Source organism: Mastomys coucha, chromosome X (assembly GCF_008632895.1).
Source record: "Mastomys coucha isolate ucsf_1 chromosome X, UCSF_Mcou_1, whole genome shotgun sequence".
Taxonomy (NCBI): Eukaryota; Metazoa; Chordata; class Mammalia; order Rodentia; family Muridae; genus Mastomys; species Mastomys coucha.
The window spans coordinates 120,973,669-120,979,142 of NC_045030.1; the positions used below are offsets into that span (position 1 = coordinate 120,973,669).

The following is a 5,474-nucleotide window of genomic DNA, read 5'->3' on the forward strand; positions in this document are numbered from 1 at the left end:
GCCTGTGTTATATACGAACTTTCTTAAGAAAGTATGTATAAAAGTGTTAGGATCTAGTCCCAGGTAGAAATTGTAGCTAACTTGCTACATATTGCAAGCATTCAAAATCAAGTACCTCATTTTCACTACAAGATTATGGACTGTATAAGCAGTGATATACTAATAGGAAAGATGTCAGAAATATGCCAGGCATTCAATATCTACTTCAGTTTTATAATAAAAATTGACAGCATTCTCAGGTAATCATGTTTGGACAATTTCCCTTTATTTGTTTTAACCCTGCTTGTTATGGTCTCCAAGGGTGAAGCTTAGGAGATGTTTGCTGTTTCAATTTGGGAAAATCTTCAGAATTGTCCACATGTGGAGGATGTGTGGTGGATTTTGTATTACGAAGAGTATTTCTTTTCCCAAAGCTCTTAGATGTTCTTGCAGCTGTGTTGTAAAAACTACCACGCTTATGATGGTCCAATGGAGGATCAGATTTTCCAACAGATAGGAAATGTTTCTCAAGACTTAAGATATAGTCAATTGCTTTTTGGACATTACAAGATGATCCACTTACAATGATGCTAGAATTACTACAGGATATTTTTGAAGGTACACGGATGTCTACTTGGAATTGTTCCTTGATTTTCTGCATGGATTTTCCACCAAATCCAATAATGTTGGCACAAACATGGTGGTTCAGTGAGATTTCCTTGGAAACTGTTTTTTCAATCTTACGCAGCATGCTCGTTATTGCATCATGGGCACGAAGGATGTTGCTTTTAGGGCCAGAAATAGTAATTTGGTCTTGTATTGAATTGCTTCTTTTCTTTGAAAAATGGACAGTGACATCATATTCTGTGCAAATCTGGGAAATGAGTATGCCTTTATTACCAAAGATCTTGGAATGATATTTGGGATCTAATCTGAATGTTTGCCTGAAATTTCTTAATGTCTGATCATCTAGTTCCATTTGTAAAGCTTTTACTTGATTTTGCAATTTTGTCTTGGCTTGGTTCACATTTGCTTCAAGGCCCATAATTGATATGTGAAAATTTCCTCCAGGTTGTGATACTTGAATATTAACTTCAAAGTCCTTTATTAGCTTTCGTAATCCACTTCCTTTGTGACCAATGATGTAAGGATGTAGGTGAAAAGGTACTTGGACTTCAGCAGTGACAGGAACAAGAGTCTCCAGAGCTTGTACAGCCTCCTTGCAATTTTCTGCTTTGCCCGAAATAGACATGGTGTCACTTTTCTTAGGAGAAGTGGAAGCAGGTATTTTCATATTCTTTCCACACTTTTCTTTCCCCATTTCCTGAACCTCTGGAAGTGTCTTCCTAGTTGTCTTTTCTGTGTCTGGAAGTTTGATTTGAACCTTACAGTCTCTTGCAATCTGTTGAATTCGAGAGCATATAGGTCCCATAATAAAAGGATGGAATTTGGGGGGAACAACACACTGTGTTTTGACTTGTGATCCTAAGGGATCAAATATCCCCTGAATATGTTTCTTTGCTGCTTCAACACAAGCTTTTGCTCCTTTTATTGTGACTTTTGTACTTTGTTTTCCTACATAAGAAAATGTAATAAACACACCACCATATTCTTTAATTATTTCTCGCAAAAGCTGTCCCCTTTGCATGACAAAGTAATTGTGGAACTTAGGACTTATCAATACGCTATCCTCCACCATATCCTCCAAATCTTTCAGTAAAACCTCTACCTCTTTTTGCACATTTTTAACAGCCTCTTCTGTTCCTATGATTGTTACTGATTCTTGATCCTTGTTCTTAAAGGTAGGAAAAATGATTTGTGCCCCAGTCTTCTCACAGATTTTCTGAAGATTGCCACCATTTTTACTCATAAGAAATTGGTGATATTTTGACTTGACAGGAATTTCCACAGAATAGCTTTTGGCTTCCTCTTCTTCTGCGAGTTGCATAAGCTTTTTTTTGGTTTTTTCAACGATTTCTGGAGAGCCACTAATAATGACTTTTTGTGGACCCTGGTTGTTACTTGGAAAGTGAATTTGAACTTTTCCACATTCTTCTATGATTGAACCAATCAAAGACTTTTTAGAATCAGTCAGGGATCTGTGTAGACTAGGGGGAATAAGAATTTCCACTTCATAATCTTTGGCTGCATTTTTAGGTATCGAGAGAATCCAGTTATGACATACATCACGGTTTTCTGGCTTTCTAATACTGATATTATTTTCTGAGTTGCAACTTGATGATGGAAAATTAATCCTTCTTCTTGAATTTAGGTTGGTAACATGGTTTTCCCTTTGCAAAGATCTATTTGGATATACAATGTATTGTCTTTTGGAAGTCATTTTTGGTTTTCAAGTATATGCAATTCAGAAGTCTTGCAGATCATTCAGCAGCAGCCCCAAGAGTAAAAAACTGCTTGTAGTTGTTTTTAAGCACATTACTGTATAGGAAGAAAAAATACTTTAAACATATAATTTGTTTCAAAAGTAATCTATAGGATAAAAACAATAAAATGATTGTTAGATTCATTCATTTTTCTGAGAAAACATTAGTTTCATCTTTTTACCTACTCTTATGTGGATGAAATAAAAGTTCAAATTGTAAAGATTGTGTGGAAACAACTACTGTAATTTCCAGAGAAAGTACATATTTTAAGTTTTCTTATGACATTCATAATAATATTCATTGTTTTGAACTGAATCATTGTTCTTTCATCCTGTACCTGCTATTGTTTCCAAGCTATAACTGCAAAATATAGTTTTCTAAGTCTCTAAAGATACTGCATTTACCCAATGCTTGCTATTTTTGTAGTCATCGAAAGCATATATCTTAGAGTATTACAGAGAGAGAATATAATAATATATATATATGAATCTATTACAATGAAATCCATGATAAATAATTAATACATACTGAGAAAAGTAGAGAAAAATTATACATTCCAATTGTGCAATTCTTGCCTAAATTGCAATTGCATAAAAGTATTATTATATGGTCTGCTGAATGGATAAACCTTAGTTTCTTGTTTGAGTACCCTTGAGATCTACACATGTTAAGACATAATAATATTTTCTTCTTTTAACTCTCAAAAATACCCCATTTATCTTCATAACTCAAATATTTTTCTGGCTCAATATACTTCTCATAACTTGGAACATCACTAAAATGACCACTAATTACTCTTTAAATATAAAATGCTACATCCTAGTTTCAATATTTATATATCCATAATTCATCTGAGTATAATTAACTGAATACCTTCAAGTCCTTTGAAAACTTATTGCATCCTTTCAACTCAATATTCAGATTTTACTGTTGGAACTGTATTATAATTCTATAAGTACCAAATAATTTTCCTAAAGCTTGCCAAGTACTTAACATCATCTTTTAATTTTAATCCTTGTCACATAACACATGAAATTAAAAGAATTCCTGAAAGTCTGAGTCTAATATTTCTATATTCTTTATAACTTATCAAATATAATTCCTAAATAAATTTTTGTACTTACATTTACTATCTTAACTATAAGTAGCAAAATGGTAAAATAGCATAATATGTACCACTTACTAAATCCTGCTACACAAACTATATCATCTATTAGTATCACATATGGATATAGGTATAGAGATACATAATTTCCTACATGTCCACTATATTGACATTATTTCCACCCCTTCTTATTCCAGTTCATCTCATGCCTTCCAGTCCCTCTCAAATTCATGACCTCTTCTTTAATTATTATTACTGTTATACACATAAATACATATGAACATATTCACATATATACATATGCACCTATGTACATATATATGTACATATATATACAGAGAGAGAGAGAGTACTCAGTCCTTTCAGTATTGCTTTTAGTGTGTATATGTGTTGAGAGTTACACTGATGCATATATTTAAAAATCAATATTCTTGCATGTTCTCTTTATTTCAAAGTATATTCAAATCTTAACTATAACACCATGTCTTAACAGAGCTCATCACTGATGAAAAGACTGCATGAACTTTCCATTATGTCATTTATTCTTTTCTTTATCATTTGCTTTTATTTTCAAGTGAAAATTCAACTCTGTATCAGTGATTCCTACTCTCAATTTCCCTTACCAGACATCTTTATGTCAAGCACATAGTCTGTCCATTGTATTTACATTACCTAGTAAGACTTCTGTTGTGTTATAACTACTAAACAACCCTATGATTTTTTTCTTTATTTATTTTTAGGCACTGAGAAGGTGGTTAGTCTTAAAATGATAGTAAAAATCAAAGAAATAACATAAAATCATGTATTGAATATAAAATGGCACTGGAAAATATTGAATTCATAGAGTCAAAATGAGTGCTAAATGTGAAAGAGATACGTGTGCATATCAAGTTAAGGAAAAAACTCAGATACTTTCATTTTGATAAAAATATAATTAAATACACATTACCTTACTTGTGATATAAGCAAGTAATACATGTTTTGCTAGTACAATTCTTAGTCTCAACTACTACATGTGATGGTAGTACTTGACATTGGTTTGGAAACTGTACTTGTCAGTGAGCCAATTTTTGTTAAGATTGGACTAGATTTAGCAAGGAAGAGAGTCAGCTGATGCAAATGCCAAATTTCAGAATCAGGTTTTAAAGCACTTGATGAGTATATAACAAACTTGCATAATCTTTTCTTTAGGGTTTAAAAACTTGTAATATAGGTGATCAAATGCAAATCCTTGTGAACACTAGCAAGCAATAGCCCTAAACCTTGGTGCTTAATATCACCAAGCTATAACCCTTAAACCTTATTGATAAAATTCTAAGAAGGGGAACTCATGACTAATTGAATCAAAAACATTTGTATTCTTGATGCTTGTATCAAAAATAGTGTTGCCATTAAGAAAATCTTCAAAATGCTGCATTCATTTTATAGTAACATAGACTATGTGATGAAACAAAATTAATTAACATGTCAATAAGAGATATAAGTAATCAAATTATTGAGTAAAAGGATTTTGATTTTATAGCATGAAATTTCTACATATATTTAAAATTAAATTGAAATATTAAACAAGGTTAGATATTGCTAACATTTGTTACATATTTTTACATGTATATAGTAAAGCTATATATGTCAAAGGAAACATTAAATGCATATATTTGGAATAAGACAATTATGTGATTTTTTTCAACATATTAGTTTGTAAAAATATTATTGGATTTTTCTGATGAAATTTTAAAGAAGCAATACAAACTGGTAAACTGAGCTTTTTTTTGTATTTTGTAATATGTAGCTATATACATCATACAAACACACAAAATATGTGTGAATGTGTGTGTATATATGTGTGCAAGATAGTAAAAATTAACCATTCAGTAAAAATATTTATAATTTCATAACAATATAATATCACTACTTATAGTAAAAAATTACATTTAAGTACTAAAAAAGGTACACATTGTTAATATGTAATGTTTGTGTTCATACACAGGAATGTATACACACACACA

General features: G+C 31.4%; 1 pseudogene; it reads right to left on the reverse strand.

Moving 5' to 3' along the window:
• Positions 1-235: 235 nt before the first annotated feature.
• The window catches only part of LOC116094264, a 10,762-nt pseudogene continuing 5,523 nt past the window's right edge, over positions 236-5,474 (reverse strand).